The following is a 19,403-nucleotide window of genomic DNA, read 5'->3' as shown; positions in this document are numbered from 1 at the left end:
AAAAAAAAAAAAAAAAATTTACTGCATGTGACTCTGTCCAGTCACGTGTCTATAGGTGGGTCTAAAATGGAGGTTGTTGACGGAAAACGACTCTGATGCGGCTAGGTAGGCGTGGTAACTGCTGATAATCACATGGCTACCGGCTACCGGCGAAAATAATGGAGGAAATCTGGACGGTAAGCCAACTTCTGTCTTAGCGCATTTGCGCCGCTGTGTGTTTTTGTGGTCTTCTTTTGCCGCTCATTCAGTGAATTTTGGTCAGAGTGTGGTGAAACTTGGTGTTTGGAATTGGTGATAGCTCTGGAAGATAACCAGCTTTTCTTTAGCTGGTTACATGAAGTCTGGAGAATTTCTGGTTCGCCTTGTTTGTTTAGCGGACTTGTGCGCATTTACATAACTGCTCGTTTAATCATGGCTTGTTTTCGTTGAGTTTGGTGGTTGTAGAAATGGTTTATATGACATTTTAGCTGATATTCAGAGGTTTCTGTGGATACCACACATGTCTGGACTTATATTTCTCACCCGGTGTTATAACCGATTAAAAGTGATCTCCTTTTTGCTCGCGGTACCGGGGGCGTGGGGCTTAAAGCACTTGTTGCAGGCTGCTGAGTTTGCATCTTTTGCTGTGAAGTACAGCCAGACTTTTGACCGCTTAGCCTTGGGCATTTTTAATCTGTAGCTCTGCTCTAAAAGAACGTACGTACCTGGGCCCGCCTACTATCCTTGTAAAGGTAAAATGATTGGCTAGAATCCAAATGTATGACATCTCAAGAAAAAAAAAAAGCACCGAAATAAAGCACCGAAATGTGCGTTGCTTTTCGGTCTGGTTACTACCGTTTATGTCAGAACCGGTGCCATGATGGCACCGGAAACCGGTACCCATCCCTATTTTTAAGTATTTAAAATGTTATTAAAGTTCTGTATTTAAGAGCTCTGGTAGGTGTCTCGTGTGTAAATATTAATCACAGTGAAAGTAAAGGAGGTAAAGGCCATAAAAACACTGCACCTGAGCTGTGACGTCATCACGTACGCTGCGTCCTCTGTGAACTCTGAGTAAACTCACAAAGTACAAACTATAAGTACACAAACACGAACGTAACTCAGAATGAGGGACTAACTACAGCTGGACTGCAGTGAATCCCTCAAAGCCTCCATAAATCCATCTACAGGATCATTGGACACTGACAGCAGCACTCAGAGGGATCCAGCAGGGGGTGCTAACTGAGTCCTGTTAAATATTCTCCATGAATTCTGGAGAATATTTAACAGACAAACATGAACTCTGATCTTTCATAAAAAAACTTCAGAGTCAAACTGGAGTCCAGTGTCTGAAGCAGGTTCTCATATCAGGACTCCAGTTCTTCAAGTTTGACTGTGAGCCTTTTCGGAGTCCACATGAACACTGAGTGTGACTAAACATCACAGCACAGTCACACTTCCTCTGTTAAAGAGGATCAAACAGTGGCAGATGTGTGAGGAACGTTTCATGATGTTGGTACCGACCTGCAGCACAGTCTGATGAAGACGCCCACACAGACTGTTAGTCTGATGTGATGTGAGGAGAACTAATCTGCACACTCTGTTTGAAAGGCTCTGAGCTGGATGTTGGAGACTGTGTTGTTGCTTTGGAGTCTTTATCCAACACCAGATGTCACAGATGAAACAAGTCTTTGTGTGTTCTCCGCAGAAACATGCTAACAAACAAAAAGCAGCTGCTCTGATGAAGAGGAAACCTCAGAGACTGGAATGAATCAAAGTTGCACTTACTCAGCTTCTTCCCATGAACTTCTTCACTCTGCAGCTCTCTGCTGTCTGGACCAGGTCTGTGTAGAAACGTTGAAAGACCTCTGCTTCTTCTCCGTACCCAGTCCTCTGCCGTCACATTAAACACTTCACAACAGAAAACAGTCTTATGATGTGGCTCACAGGTCAAAGATCAGATGCAACACTCTGATATAACACCCACACTGTAGATAACAATTCACTTTTAATAGAAGATATCCACTCTGCAGGCTGACACAGTTTAAACATTAAACACTAAACCATAAAAGAGGCTCACAGGTCGAAGCTCAGCTACTGCACCCTTATATCAGTTTATATAAATCATAAATTGTTATCTTTTCCCTCTTGGAACATATGGAACCCCAGGACTGACATAATTAATTAATTAAATACACCATTAAATAACTAATTAAATGTGGTAATAATTAATTAAAATGGGAAATAATTAATTAAAATGGGAAATAATTAATTAAATAAATATTTTTGACACATTTAATTAATTATTTAATGGTGTATTTAATTAATTCATTTTGGCACACTTGACTCCTTCAGCTCTCACCATGATATAATTTTATCTGTCAGCCTCACCCATCAGTGATCAATGATTCTGGGATACCTGGCTGCCCCAAGTCCACACCAGCAATCGATTATCTAGGATCAACCTGTCTTGACTTACTTTGCATGGCAACCAATCAAATGTTAGAGAAGCTGCAGTGGCAGCATTAACCCCGCCCCCTGAATGTGATGGGTGAGGCTGACAGATAAAATAAATTCATGGTGAGAGCTGAAGGGGACAAAAGTGCCAAAATGAATTAAATAAATACATCATTAAATAATTAATTAAACGTGTCAATAATTATTTAAATGTGTCATTACTTTATTAAATATGTCAATAATTAATTAAATGTGTCATTAACAGTGTTGGGCAAGTTACTTTGAAAAAGTAATTAATTATAGTTACTAGTTACTTCTTCAAAAAAGTAACTCAGTAACTGAGTTACAAAACTCTAAAAATAATTAATTACTTGAAAAGTAACTATTGCGTTACTTTAAAAAAAAAAGTTTAACCATGGGGTCCAGGGTATAATTGGCCATTTTTGACTACTTTTGATTTGACCTCTACATTTCACCTTTAAAAACTATTTACTTTGCCTTGTTTGGTATCATCCTTTTCAGCACAACCTCACGTGTCTGAATTTACAGTTATGTTTTCATTTTGACATACTGTATTAACACAGTTGATCTAAAATCAGACAAAAAACATAAAATCCGAGTAGAAGAAGTTATATATTTTTTAATAACCATTTCAAACTAATTACAGAACAATCACGTGTTCTGCATTCAATAAGATGCCACACATATTATTTGTGCCACTCCAAAAAAATAATTTGTGTCCACTATAAAGGAGAACATCACAAGCCTGATACCTGCAGGTCTGACAGCAGCAGGTGTATCACTCCTGTTTCTACCTGGAGACATCAGTCGCCTCATTGTTCTGACACACAACACAAAACTATCCACAACACTACACACTAACTACACAAGACAACACATTAACTACACACTCCAAACATGCTAAACATCACAAATCTCTCACATCTCAGAACTCGCTCTCTCTCTTTTTCTGCTGTCTTTCTTTCTCTCTCTCTCTCTCTCTCTCTCTCTCTCTCTCTCTCTCTGTCACTCCTAAAACTTCCTCCTCTTCCTAAACGACCAAATGTCATGTTGCCATATCATTTTTTGATTGGTCGACATGGTGCATTTTTCCACCAACACGAACGAGCTGTTTTTTGTTTTGTTTTTTTATTTTTTGGTCATAAGCAGAGAGTTTTTGCTAGTGCTGTCCTTAGACAGTAAACGCAACCAAACTATTCAGGAAAAAACATGCGTATATATTGTTTATCATGACTCTGGTTTTATGTGGCCTATCAGCACAATTTAAAAACTGGTATATATCACCTTGTTGCTTTATCATCTTAAAGTGGTCATGTGATTGGGCTTACCACGACTACTTTAGTCTTCCACAGTCAAACAGCAGCACTCATGCGATTCTTTTGCCCCCTTAGCTCCAGGTGTTGTGCCAAAAAGTGATCACTTGCCAGAAAGTGATTGCCCCCCGCGGGAGCGCGCGCAGCCGCTTAATGTTGAAGCGCCCAGATTACTTAAGTAGACAGCTACTTCTGTGCAACTGATATAAAATGCGGTAAGCTGAAGACAGCTTCAACCGTCTGTTTGTTGAAAAATAGTAACGCGACCGCACCACATTTTCTTGTTAGTAACGGTAACGGCGTTGTAACAATAGGAATAGTAATTAGTTAGATTACTCGTTACTGAAAAACGTAACGCCTTTAGTAACGCCGTTATTCCCATTACTGGTCATTAATTAATTAAATGTGTCAATAATTAATTAATTAAATGTGTCATAAATATTTATTTAATTAATTATTTCCAATTTTAATTAATTATTGCCACATTTAATTAATTATTTAATGGTGTATTTAATTAACTCATGATGTCAGTCCTGGCGTTCCATAGAACATTCACTTGGTCTTGGGTTGTTCTGACTGAGCTACATGTTTCAAATGTTGTAAATAAAAGAAGTCGTTAATTGAGATGTAAACTGAGTATTTTGTATTATTGGAGTTTTTTTGGGTTATATATTTCCATGTAGATGGATGAAGACAGAGTCATTCTTACCTTTTCAAAATGACTGCAAGGTACACCACATCTGTGCTTCTCTACTTCTCGCCGAGTAATTTCCTGTGATCTGAAATCTCGCATGATCTTGTGAAATTGCGAGTTCACAAGGACATATTTAACTTTTTTGACTGTATGATTAAGAAGGACAAAAAGATCATTCAACATAGAAGTTTCTGATTCATTTTCAGTCCTTTGATTAACCTGACATTCATATTTCTGTAAGTAAATGATTCCTACATGATTACTGTCATCTCTGTATTTCAGTGCAACTTTTGGGCTTCTGTTTGCATTTGATAACATTGTTGTAAGTATTAATAAACAAATCTGAGGCAATTCTCCTAGTTCAATCTGCACTGTAACTTCTCTGATAACTGGATCAGCTCTTTGTTGGGTTTTGAGATCAGCAGGGCACAAGGATGGAACAATGGGTAATCCTAGCTCATTTTCAGAAATAAAACTTTCTGGAATGGCATTTGTTCTTTTTTAGACTGAGTATTGTGAGTACAAGAAAGTAATTATTATAATATGATGTGTTAAATTTGTTTAGATCAGAGGAATAAGGAAGGATTTGTCTGTGTTTCAGTTTGGCTTAGCTGTAGGCCTGAGAGTGTGTGTAATTGTTTAGAGGGAAAGGAATTTATGGACACTGGGGGTCTGCTGTCATAAAAAGGAGACAGGAAGCTACAGTTGGGGGTTGCTGATGCTGATGCTTGTACCTTTAATAAAAACTCATAATTGCCATAACTTAGAAGTAGGTTTGCAGGAGACTCTCCACACCTTATCTGTGAATGTACGACAACAAGAGGTCAATGGCCCAGTGGATGCAGAGTGGGGGTCTCAGTGTTTGTAATATGTTAACTGTGTTTTGTATGTTGTCTAAAGGAATTTGGTGTTGCTTGGGTGAGGCGATTACTTTTATGACCGGCAGGAAGTCACGTACACAGAGACACACAGTGCTTTAACTGTTACGACGCACCCACACCTACATGCACACTCACTCACGTGCACAGACATACACACAGGTACGCGCACACAGTCACTCACATGCACTCACATAGACACACGGGTACGCGCACACACAGGCACTCACGTGCTCGTGCATACACACACACACAGAGTTTGCAGCACACCATGGGGGTTTTATGATGGGGTCACTTCTATAAAGCTGACTGTAACTAACAAAGGAGTGAAGACTTAGCAGAGGGACACCGGCCTGGCACGTCTTCCCTTCTAGAAGAATGCATGCTTAAATGAAGATGAATAAAGATGAATAAAAGTTTTGTGAAATAACTACTGAGTTCCGGTGCCGTCTCTGGATGCCCGAGGAATAAAAAGAACCGGGGTGAAACTAATTTCATAACAGTATCATTAATTAAGTGTCCGTGTGGTCGTCTAGACAACCCATCCACATCCAGATTCTGCTTGCCATATCTGTACTGGAGCTTAAAAGAATAGTTAGACAGTGCTGCCAGCCATCTGTAACTGGTGGTTTCTAATTTTGCAGTTGTCAATATATATATGTAAGGGGATTACTATCCGTAACAACAGTAAACTCACTCCCATAGGGACAGTCATGAAACATTTCAGTCACAGACCATTTTAAAGGAAGGAACTAAAGTTTATGGGTTGGATATTTGGACTCACTTTGTGACAACCCTTGGCTTGCAAAATCAATAGCTTTAAGCTGACTATCCTGCTCTCAGTATAATGCTGCACTAAGACCAGTAGCACTGGCATCCGTATGCAGGATGTAGGGCTGCTTTGGGTCAGCAAATCCGAGAACAAGTGCTGAGGTAAGCTCGTCTATGACTGTTTCAAAAGCTTTCTGGCAGTCAGATGTCCATCGACTCTCAAATGGCTGTGTGGGGTCTAAGTATGTATCAAATTTGTACTTGACCTTTAACCCTTTGCAAAATGGTGGATAACCACGGGTTAGCTCTTTAAGGGGTCTCACAATATCTGAATAGCCTTTAATGAAACGCCGGTAATACCCTCAAAACCCCAAGAACGTTCTGAGCTCCTTCAGGGTTTTGGGCCTTGGCCAGGTCTTTAAGGCTTCAGACTTATCCGGATCTGTCTCTACTCCTTTGTCTGACACAATGTGTCCCAGGTAACAGACAGTTGTCTGAGCAAATTTACATTTTTCAGGTGACAACTGAAGTCAATACTCCTTAAGTCTAGTCAACACCTTCATTAACCGATCTTCATGCTCCTCTAGTGTTCTAGAAGAAATGATCAAGTCATCTAAGAACACCAATAACTCTCGCAACCCCATGTCACCCACACACTTTTCCATTAGCCTCTGGAAAGTACTCGGTGCAATTGGTTTTGCCCTGGGGCATCGTGTTAAACTCCCCGAACCCTAAAAAAGGCAAAGGCTGTTTTGGGTTTGTCTTTCTCTTCAACCTCAATCTGGTAATAACCAGATTTCAAATCAAGAACAGTGAACCACTTTGACCCAGTTAGTGCTGAAAAAGTCTCTTCCAGGTTGGGGAGTGCATAAGTATCCTTTATAATTTGGAGGTTGAGCTTTTAATAATCTACACACAGCGGTACCTCACCATTTTGCTTCGGTACCACTACGATTGGAGAAGAGAAAGGAGACTGAGATTTTCAAACGCCTAGCCCGGTGTTTGAAAGGAGTTTCATCGTGAAGTTTGATGTTATGCTTCACTTTATCAGTACATCCCAAATCTATGTCATGGTGTGCAAAAACCTCTGGGATTCCATTTAACTTCTGTTGTATCGAAATTTTTCAGAAACAACATCTTGAAACGACGGAGCATGACTGTGAGGATCAGCAAAGAGAGTCATCTGATGAAGATGAATCTTCTCCAGACCAATCTCCAGAAGGCTGCAAAGTGCAGTTGAGCTTGATGGTTGTCTTGCTTGTGCCACAGACACCATGGAGCTGCTGCACTCCTTCTCAGCCATCAAGAACCTATCTCTTAAGCTGAACACAGCTCTGCCTGCTTCTGCTGCATGTGAACAACTTTTTAGCTTTGCTGGTCTACTCTTCACAGCCAAACGAAGCCGGAAAGCCTCTATTAATTTAGAAAACCAGCTCTTGCTGAAACTGAACAAAAGGTTCAGAAAGTGAAGTGTGACAGAAATGCTATTATGTCTAAGAGTTTAAGACAGTTACCTGCCTGTTGTTCACAGTGTATTGGGAAAAGTTTAAACTGTTCTCTGCATGTTCAGAAACATTTTTGTCATTGTTTTAACAAACAAAATTCCTGATTTATATCTACATTTATTTACAAAACAAATTACCTTTCTACACCATCTGAGAAGTTTGCTTTGAACAGAGATATTTTATACTGGTGAATCGAATCAAATCCCTGCTATTGACGACACAATAAAACATCCATTGGTTAAAAAGTAATTAATACTCTGAGTAGTTTTTGAGAAGAGTGCTGTGTACTTTTACTCAAGTATTTTTTTAACACCAGTACTTTTACTTATAATTGAGTACCAGTTAACCAATGCAACGGTAGTTGTACTCGAGTACAAATTTTGAGTACTCTTTCCACCTCTGCCTATAACCACAGGGAGCAGGCTGGTGGTTCAGGTGCTTTTCGTTCAAATACTTCTCATAAAGCACATCAAGTGTGTTGGTACCTATTAAAACTAGTGTGACATTATTACAGCACACTTTGGTGATGACAAGTGCCAGAGTCTGTATTTCAATGTCAGTTCGTAGAAAGTCTCTGGGAAATGTGACTGACATCTCTATGTACCCCAGATATGGAACTAGCTGTCCAGCCATCCCTTCTACCTCTAGAAGGTCATTATGGGTGTGATGGCATCAGCCACACAGGGGTAAATTAGTCCATTTTTTACTTTATTAGTTTGCTTTGCAGTTTTCTTCATTAATCATTTGGTTAAACCTAACACTGGTATTATGAGGCGCGCACATAGTAACATTGTGTGGTTTTTCTAAAATGTTTTGTTGTATTAATTATGTTTTTCTCTCTTTGAGTTACCTGGGTTTGGGCGGTGGCTGTTTCTTGTCTGGGCAAAAGGCGTGGCTGAGGACTCTGGGGACAAAATGCCTGCTCAGCAGGACCAACCATGGGCTTACCAGGAACAGGGGTGTTTTAGGTTTAGTTAGGTTATTCTGTGCTTAGTTAAAATTAGTGTGTGTTTTTGTTTTCCCCCCTATTGTGTAAATGGTTTGGCCAAATCATTATAAAAGCTACCCTCATGTGTCTTTGTAATTAGGTCAGTTTGTGAGTTAAGTTGTGTCTCACTTTGTTTTGTTTAAGTTTCTGGAAATTATTTTTCGCAGAGTTATATTTAGTTGACCTCTTTTATGGGCCTGCTAAGTATGGTTTTGAATTTTGTTAATTTTGGACTTTTTGAGGGTTAAAATAAAGAAAACCCTTTTTGAAGTTACTTTTTTGCCTGTGTCCTCTATGCTTTGGCTGCTTGGTCCCTCACAATTGGTGGCAGCAGTGGGATTAGCCAGTTGAGGACACAGTTTTTGTTTTTTTTATTTCTTTGAGGTTTTTTCACCCCCAGAAAAAAAGGAAAATGCATCGGGGAGGAAAAGTGGAAAAGAAGAAAGGAGTAACTGTTCAGAAGGAAGCTGATGCTGAGGAGGAAATTGGAGTCTCTGAAATGGTGGAGAGCACTGAGGTTGAAGAAAGGGAGCCATCTCTGTCGGATCTGATGTCAATATTGCAAGCTCATATGGGTCAACAGGAGGCTCGGGAAGCAAGGCAAGAAGAGGTAACTGCACGACAAGAACAAAAATTCAAAGCATTGCAACATCAGTTCCAGCTTTTACAGTTAGAGGTGCAGTCCCGGACATCACCAGTACCTGAGCTACCATTACCTACCACAGAGTCATCAGAGTCAAGGGAGCTACCTAACATTTCTAGTTCTCCTCAAGCTCAAGCTGAATCCAGTCAGTCATTATCAGGTCAGTTTTCATTGCATGAACCCAGATTGGAAAAGTTGACTGATAGTGATGATATTGAGCATTTTTGACCACATTTGAACGCATTGCCTTAGCATATCGTTGGGAAAAAAACAGACTGGGTTTTTCGTTTAATACCACTGCTAACGGGCAAGGCAAGAGGGGCGTACGTTCATATGGATATTGATGACTCTCTCAGCTATGACAAAGTGAAAGCTGCAATTTTGTCCAAGTATGATGTTAACCCTGAGACCTACAGGCAGCGATTCCGTTCACTGGAAGTCAGGCTTGATGAGAACCCTAAGGAGTTGTATGCTCGACTTAAAGATCTTTACGGGAAATGGATTCAGCCAAAAGGTAAAACGAACCAAGAAATTGGTGAAATAATCATCCTTGAACAATATTTGAGAATGTTGTCCCCTGAGCTACAGGTTTGGATTCGAGAGCACAATCCGTCTTCTGCAGCGAAGGCAGCTGAGCTGGCAGAAGTGTTTGTAGCTGCCAGGAGGAAAGGACAACCTTGGACCTGTAATGCAAATAAAATGCCAAAGGAAGGCCCCAAATCAGCCCAGATGTATCATCAGAGGCCAGTGTCAGCTGATAAAACTCCTGTGGGTGAGAACCAGTTTGCTGGCAGACCATTAAAAATTCAAAAAGATTTTTGTTACCTCTGTGGGTTAGAGGGCCACACAAAGCCAATGTGCCCAAAAACTTCAGCTAAGATGGTTCAAATGTGTTTCATGCCACGTCTACGTGCTGAACATGGGCTCCAGTGTGACCAGACTGTTAAAATGATACAAATTGAAGCTAATGGAACAACTTTAAGAGCTTTACTTGATTCTGGCAGTTCTCATACACTGATACACAGAGATTTTGTGCCCCAATATTGTCCGTGTTAGTGATACCATCCCCATTTGTTGTGTGCATGGAGATGAGAAGATGTATTCAACAGCTGACATGTACGTTAAGGTGAATGGACAGACTTACCTGTTAAATGTTGGGGTGGTTGATAACCTGCCTTATTCAGCTATTCTGGGACGAGATTTTCCAGTGCTTTTTGATTTATTGAGTCAGACCAGAATCATCAATGCAATGTGGCTGTTACTAGAGCCCAAGCTCAAAAATCAAGTGAAACCACAGAAGTCTTCAGTGCCTTGCCATTTTTAATGAGGAATGGGAAGCTGCACCTGGGAAGCCTCGGAAAAGTCGCAGACAGAGGAGACAGGAGAAGTTCCAGCATACTATAGTACACCCAGAAATGCATACTGATCCAGACTTACCTTTGGGATTTCAAATTCCTGGCAATATAATAGAATTGCAAAAAACTGATCCTAGTTTAGCTTCCTGTTTTCAGCGAGCGGTAGACAAGGACCAAGTAGAGGAGGTAGGCATTAACAAAAGTGACTATGTCTTGCAAAATGGCATACTTTACCATCAGGTGGGCTCACTTCTGAAGCTAGTGGTTCCCCAAGAAGTTAGAGAAATGGTGCTTAATTTGGGACACTCTATTCCCTGGGCTGGCCACCTGGGTAAGCACAAAACCACAGCTCGCATTAAACAACATTTTTCTGGCCTGGCCTCCATAGAGATGTAGCCTACTTCTGTAAGAGCTGTCCTCAGTGCCAAATGACATCCTCCAAAGTCCTTCCAAAGCTCCACTCCAACCACTGCCTATTATTGGTACCCCATTTGAGCGCCTCGGAATGGATATTGTTGGACCCGTTGAGAAGAGTAAGTCAGGGAATCGCTATATGCTTGTAATCACTGATTATGCAACTAAATATCCAGAGGTCTTCCCACTGAAATCCATCAAGGCAAAATCAGTAGCCTTCTGCCTTGTACAGCTCTTTGCAAGAGTAGGGTTCCCACAGGAAATACTGACTGATCAGGGGAGTAACTTCATGTCCAACTTATTAAAACAGGTGTACAAGCTGCTGGGCATTAGAAGCCTGAGGACCACCCCATACCATCCTCAGACTGATGGGCTAACAGAACGGTTCAATCAGACTCTGAAGCAGATGCTCCGAAAGGTGGTGGATGAGAATGGTGCTGATTGGGATCAGTGGCTTCCTTATCTTCTCTTTGCCTACAGGGAAGTGCCACAAGCCTCCACTGGTTTCTCTCCGTTCGAACTTTTGTATGGGTATGAGGTACAAGGACCTCTAGCCCTGTTAAGAAACATCTGGGAGGGAGGCAATGAAAAGATGGACTCTGTTGATGTTGTTTCCTATGTTCTGCAGATGAGGGAGCGACTGCAGAAAATGAGTGAGCTTGCTCAGTCAAATATGACCAAAATCCAGCAGAAGCAGAAGTTTTGGTATGACCGAGCAGCTCGTCAGAGGTCTTTTAGTCCTGGACAAAAGGTGTTGGTGCTCCTCCCTACTGACAACAACAAGCTATTGGCTAAGTGGCAAGGGCCCTTTGAGGTTCAGAAGAAATTGGGGTCCACTACTTACCAGGTGTTCATCCCTGGAAAGCCACGCTCCAGCAGGGTTCTGCACATAAATCTTTTGAAGGAATGGGCGCAGCGCCCTGAAAAGACAGCAGAAGTGATGCTCATAAGGGGTGTGCCAGAGGAAGAAGAGGTTGGTGAGCAATACTTGCCTTGTGCTGATGTGGTAAATTTCGACCTTAGTCATCTGCCAGATGATAAACAGCTTCAGGTGAGAGCTGCATGCAACCTTGAAGTGTTTAAAGTGAATCCTGGCCAAACAGATATTGTTGAGCATGACATTGTCATTAAAGAGGGTGTCTCAGTAAAGCGTTTGAGCTACAGGATCCCTGAACGTCTGCTGACATCCCTGAAGAAGGAAATTGACCTCATGTTGTCCTTGGGGATCATCGAGCCATCAAAGAGTGAGTGGTGTAATCCGGTGGTCCTGGTGCCAAAGAAGGATGAAAGCATGAGGTTCTGTATAGACTTCAGGTACCTAAACTCAATATCACTGTTTGACTCATACCCCACACCACGCATTGATGATTTGCTGGAACGGCTGGGGAAGGCAAAGTACTTGACCACACTTGACCTGTGCAAGGGATATTGGCAGGTGCCACTCACGGAGCGATCAAAGAAGTTGACTGCCTTCAACACCTTGGGGTCTCTTCCAATTTACAGTGATGCCATTCGGGCTGCATGGGGCTCCAGCAACCTTTCAGAGGTTAATGGATCAGGTACTATGTGGTCTCTCAGACTTTGCATCTGCATATCTTGATGATGATATTGTCATCTACAGCACCACATGGGAGGAACACTTGGAACATCTGCATGCTGTCTTCGACCGTCTTGGTGCTGCTGGGTTGACGGTGAACCCCTCTAAGTGTGTTTTGCCTCTGCTGAGACTGCATACCTGGGCCATGTGATCGGGAATGGGGTGATCAAGCCTCAGGTCAGTAAGATCCAAGCCATTGAGTCTTGTCCTCTCCCACAGACAAGGAAGCAACTAAGATCCTTTTTGGGCATGGCAGGCTTTTATCGTCGGTTCATACCACAATTCTCCACCAGGGCAGCTCCACTAACTGACTTGATAGGCATCAAGTGTCCTAATCAGATTAACTGGACAGAGGAGGCTATAGTAGCTTTCAAGGACATCAGTCAATCACTGAGTAGTGAACCAGTTTTGTACAGTCCAGACTTTAATGAGCCCTTTTTCCTTCAAACTGATGCATCTCATAGGGGTCTGGGAGCAGTGCTACTTCAAGGTTTGGAAGGAGAACGTCATCCTGTTGCTTATATCAGCCGAAAGCTGTTCCCAAGAGAGGTTCGGTATTCAACAGTGGAAAAGGAGGCCCTTGCCATCAAGTGGGCCCTTGATTCCTTCAGGTACTACCTTCTTGGAAGAGAATTCACCCTGGAGACGGATCACAGTGCACTTCAGTGGATGGAAAAGATGAAAGATAAGAACGGAAGAATCACAAGATGGTACCTTGCTCTGCAACCTTTTCGGTTCGTCATCAAGCACATTCCTGGGAAGAACAACGTTACCGCCGACTTCCTCTCTCGCTCTACCAGCGAGAGTCCTGAAGAGGGGGGGTGTGTGATGGCATCAGCCACACAGGGGTAAATTAGTCCATTTTTTACTTTATTAGTTTGCTTTGCAGTTTTCTTCATTAATCATTTGGTTAAACCTAACACTGGTATTATGAGGCGCGCACATAGTAACATTGTGTGGTTTTTCTAAAATGTTTTGTTGTATTAATTATGTTTTTCTCTCTTTGAGTTACCTGGGTTTGGGCGGTGGCTGTTTCCTGTCTGGGCAAAAGGCGTGGCTGAGGACTCTGGGGACAAAATGCCTGCTCAGCAGGACCAACCATGGGCTTACCAGGAACAGGGGTGTTTTAGGTTTAGTTAGGTTATTCTGTGCTTAGTTAAAATTAGTGTGTGTTTTTGTTTTCCCCTTGTGTAAAATGGTTTGGCCAAATCATTATAAAAGCTACCCTCATGTGTCTTTGTAATTAGGTCAGTTTGTGAGTTAAGTTGTGTCTCACTTTGTTTTGTTTAAGTTTCTGGAAATTATTTTTCGCAGAGTTATATTTAGTTGACCTCTTTTATGGGCCTGCTAAGTATGGTTTTGAATTTTGTTAATTTTGGACTTTTTGAGGGTTAAAATAAAGAAAACCCTTTTTGAAGTTACTTTTTTGCCTGTGTCCTCTATGCTTTGGCTGCTTGGTCCCTCACAATGGGGTTTGATTATCTGGTCTGGAAGGCAATACCATGGTTTTGGTTTTGTGATTCCAATTTTGGTCATTTGTTCTGTTGGTTCCTTGTTCAACCTTTCAGATTTCGGTTTCTGGTTGGTTCTGTTGGGATTATCCTTTTTGGTACTGAGAGATTTCTTTTTCTGCTGGTTTGAAGTTATCGTAGCTAATTAGCTTTGGATTTCTGCAATTTGCCTTGTCAAATCTTTAGTGATGTGACTTAGGGAACCATGTGTGCCAGTGGCTTCTTCACTAATTTGTGCAAGCTGTGTTTGTGAAGTCACTTTTTGTCTTTAGGGGCAATGGTGTTGTCGCCTGCTCATTTCTTTAGCAGCATATTGATTCTCTTCTGTTGGAAGTAACATTAACAGTTCTGGAAATTAATGGGGGATTTGAACTCCTCTGTTTCAACTGTAGTTCAGTAATAAGGGAATTATCCCAGCATCCTCGGCAGAACTGTGTGATTAGATGTTTGTCAAAATCTTCAGGTAATGCTCCCCCTCGCTTCACAGCTAGACTCAGCGATGCTTGGAGGCACTGCAAATATGCTGAGGGTACTTCACCCGTGTTCTGGAATTTGACAAGAAACTTAGCATACAGTTCACTCCCATCTTGAACAGGTCCATAAGCAGAATCTAGCGAGTGGAGATAATCCTCAGGTGATGGATTATCTCCACTTATCTCCAAGGATTATTTGATGCTTAGGTGCTTGATGACATCAGCTGCAGGAGGTAAGAGACTGTCAATGTTTTTGACAGTCTCCTATTTTTCTGTGTTGTTGAAGACCAGATAAAGAAGGATCATTCAAATCATGATCCACGCTGGGCCAAGTGTCATAGTCTGGTTCATGTGTGGGTCGTGGGATCTTATCGGAAAAGGGGCTGAGCCGGATTGGGGATTGCATGTGAGGATGAATGTCATCTCTTTTCGCAATGTGCTCTTCTACAACATGCTGCACTGCTGGGGGATTAAGATCAGCAGCATTTAGTGCAGGGATACCTGCCAGTCTACTGGCTGAAACCTGCGGAGACTGAGCACTGGCTTGCTCTGAAGAAACTACCGGGGGTTCAACTGCAATTGTAGATGACTTAAGCTGTGGCTCTGCAAAGTTGGACTCATCAGACTCAATAGGTACAATGTCTGTGATTAGCTCGCTAATTTGTGACGTTGCCTCCTTCAACACATCTGTATAATCCCTTCCACTCATCTTGGCTAGGTTTTTGAGGTCTGATAGGTAGCTATCAGTTGCCCTGCTTCACAGTGCCTGGTTGTAAACATTAGCAAGAACTTGTAAGTTGTATTTCAAACCGCTCTGAACTTCATGAGTGTAAGGTAGCAATGATTCTAATGCTTGGATAGCAGCCCCAGAACTGAACTCTACGATAAGCTTGGAAAAAGCTCTGAGGTGCTGTCATCAACTGTTATAATTCTGTTAATAGAACCATACTGTTTCAGAAAGTCAGTTTTTCACCAGAGCAAAATCACAAAGTAAAACTGTTGTGAAAGCAAGTTTTATTGTGGCAGAGGAGATAGCCAAATCAGCCCAGTTCTTTGCCGAGGAAGAGTTTCTGAAGAGCTGCATGATGAAGGTGTGCGATGTCTTGTGTCCAGACAAAACGCAGATTTTGCCAAATGTGAACCTGAGCAGAAACACGATTGCTGATCAGGTCTGTGAGATGGCCACTGATTTAAGAACACAGTTGTGTGAAAGAAGCAAAGACTTTATTGTGTACTCTCTTGTTGTGGGTGAAAGTACAGACATGATGGAAATTGCACAGCTGACTTCATCCGTGGAGTGGACACCAATTTGCGCGTTACAGAGGAAATATTGGACATTAAATAGATGCACGGGACAACGACAGGAAAATACATTTTTGAAAACGTATGTCAAAGTGTAACCCTGGGACAAACTTGTTGGACTTACAACAGAGTGGACTGAAAAACTGAGCACTGCGCACTGAGTTCGCACGCCGCTTTGGTAACTTTGAAGCACAAAAAGAGCATTGCGAGCTGCTTTGCAACCCATTTGCAGTTGACGTGGAAACTGCACCTGTGCAGATTCAGATGGCCTGATTGAGCTGCAGTGTAATGGGACACTCAAGGCAAAGTACGACACTAAAGGACCCACACAGTTTATTTGCTCCATTCCTGAAGCAATGCCCCAGCTCTGTCTACATGCGGCTTGAAACTTGTGTATATTTGGTAGCACATATCTGTGTGAGAAGCTGATTTCAGTGATAAAGATTAACAAAACAGCACACAGGAGTCATCTCACTGATGAACACCTGCAGTCCATCCTGAGAATCTCCACAACACAAGACCTCACACCAACCTTAAACAAACTTGTTGCCAAAAAAAGATGCCAAGCATCGAGCTGTGACAAAATGGCATAAGAGCAAAGAAAAGTGAATGTTATGATTTGTTGTTATTTTAACTTTTGCTGAAAAGCAGAAATTTTATTTATATTTCCAGTTTTTTTTTTTTTTTGCATTATGTTCATTTTTTGAATTTGTATCATTTTGACAGGAGATATTTTTATGAAGAGCAAAATATTTTAAGTTAAAGTTTATTTTTTCTAACTTTATTTATTCTGGAATAATATTCCTGTCTGTTTTTATTTATATTTATGTTTAAAAAAACATTGTTTTAGTGTGTTCAATAAATGTTTATCTTGTTTGGCCCGCATAACATTGCATTCACATTTATCTTTCTTTAAATATATGAATTAATTTACAGGACAATAAATAACTGGTTTTGGTTTAGAATTAATTCACATACTCACATAACACTGCATTCTAAAATAATTGCGCACATTTTAGTTTACACTGTTATGTATAATTAATCTTTATTTTCTGATACCTTAGTTGCAGCTGCTCCAGTCCCTTGATTGAAGAGCCAAGAGGTGGAGAAGGGGCGGAGCAAGCTTTGATGGAAGACTGCAAATTGGCTCATTCACTCCTCTTTTCACACTGCATTTTCGCAGGAAATGCAAATTTTTCTAGTTGTGTGAATACGGCATTCACACAAAGAGATCCTGTTATTCTTCTATGTTATTATTCTAGTTGCTGCGTTTCTTTGCTGGTTAACTACTCCCACAATTTTTTGGGTTCGAATCCCGCTTATGGCAACATTTTTTTCAGTAAACAGTTCAACTTTTTAAACTCTTTTCAACACAAATTTTAGCTTCTTCACCCCTTTTCAGCTGAATTTTCATTTTTTTCACCTCTTTTCAGCACAAATACCAGATTCTTCAGCTGTTTTCAGCACAAACTTTAGCTTCTTTAGCTCTTTTCAGCAGAAATTTCAGCTTTTTCACCTCTTTTCAGCAGAAATTTCCGCTCCTTCACCTCTTTTCAGCTGAAAGTTCTGCTTCTTTATCTCTTTTCAGCACAAACTTTAGCTTCTTCAGCTCTTTTCCACAGATTCCACTACATGGCATTCACACTGCATTTTTGCAGGAAATACAACTTTTTCTAGTTCTACCTTCTACCTTATTATTAATAGTTAGAAGCTGAAAGTTGAGCTCCACCTCTTTTAAGCAGAACTTTTAGCCTTTTCACCTCTTCACCTGTTTTTAGCTGAACGTTCTGCTTCTTCACCCCTTTTCAGCACAGAGTTCTGCTTCTTCACCTCTTTTTACCTGTTTTTAGCAGAAATTTCCGCTTCTTCGCCTCTTTTCAGTAGAAAGTTCTGCTTTCTGATCTGTTTTAGGCAAAAAGTTCAGCTTCTTCACTTATTTTTAGCACAATTCAGCTTCTTCTGCACCCTGTACATTTTTTCTCTCATCATATCTTTCTTTCGGATGAGAACTGGTTTGGCTCAGCGAGATGAGCAGCCGCCGTGAGACCCGGTAACGCAGGTTTGAATCCTACCTGTGGCTGTTGCCGCACATCTTCCAGCTTCCAATCTGCTTGCTTGATACTCTTCAGTGTACCCTTTCAAATAAAGCTGTCCTCAGCAAGCAGTTTAGCTTCTACAGCTCTTTTTAGATATCTACTAGTTAGATAGTTCTGCTTCCTCTGCTTTTTTAAGCAGATAAGCGAGGGGACGCCCGTGTTCGGATCTTGCACATGGCAACATGGTTTTCAGCAGACAGTTCAAATTCTTTAACTCTTTTCAGCAAAAAATTCACCTTCTTCACCTCTTTTTAGCAGAAAGTTTAACTCCTTCACTTCTTTTCAGCAGAAAGTTCAGCTTCTTCACCTGTTTTTAGCAGAAATATTTGCTTCTTCACCTCTTTTCAGCTGAAATTCTGCTGATTCACCTCTTTTCAGCACAAATATCAGCTTCCCCACCTCTTTTCTGCAGAAAGTTCAACTTTTTCAGCTCTTTTAAGCAGAATGCTCAGCGTCCTCTGAAACCTGCACATTTATTCTCTTATCATATCTTAATCAGATGAGAACCAGTTTGGCCAGTGAGATGAGCAACCGCCTCGAACAGAAAACAAAAAAAACTCCTCTGCACAAAGAGCACATAAATGTCCACATCACAACATCATGAATCACGTGACAAGCAACGGGGGTGGGTAAGGGGTGAGAAGTAAGCCGATGCAGACACAGTCACCCTGCCCTGCAGCTATTCATCCAGCGCTGGACCCAGACCCGCCGTCCGATAAGCATACGAGGGTGTTTGGAACGAAGAGTCTAAACACAGTTTGTTGTCAGGGAAGAAATAGTTTGTTATGTTCAGCTCCAGCCTTAAAACCGCAGCTGGCGCTGCTATGGTAGCCGCATGAAATAATGGTGGTGTTTCTTGCTTTAGTGTGAGCCACTGCATGTCAGTTTTACAATCGATCTAATTCCCATCACTGGTTCCTCACCATTCCCGTTGGAGAGCCGTAAGCCTCTCCACGATGTTATCCAGCTACACCGACATGTTATCCAGTTTGCTCATAGAGCATGAGTGTTCACAACAGCTGTGAGCCTCTCCAAGATGTTGTGAGATGTTGTCAGAGCCTCAGTACTCACAGCAGCCGCAAGCTTGTCCAAGATGTCACCCGTGCTGCATCTAATGAGCCCATTCTGAGAAGCCACGGCTCGCTCCATTGTTCCATTTAACATAGCGGGCAGCCTTTGGGGATTTGAACAGCCGTTTTGCAGTCTTCAGCGAACACTTCAGCTTCTTTTCAGCACATATTTCAGCTTCTTTACCTCTTTTCAGCATAAAGTTTTGCTTCTTCCCCTCTTTTCAGCAGACAGTTCACCTTGTACCTCTTTTCAACAGAAACTTCTGCTTCTTCCCCTATTTTCACCTGATTCCAGTACACGGCATTCACACTGCATTTTCGTAGGAAATGCAATAT

The sequence above is a fragment of the Oreochromis aureus genome, linkage group 6, assembly GCF_013358895.1.
Source record: "Oreochromis aureus strain Israel breed Guangdong linkage group 6, ZZ_aureus, whole genome shotgun sequence".
Classification (NCBI taxonomy): domain Eukaryota; kingdom Metazoa; phylum Chordata; class Actinopteri; order Cichliformes; family Cichlidae; genus Oreochromis; species Oreochromis aureus.
Note: the sequence above shows the minus strand (reverse complement) of the source record.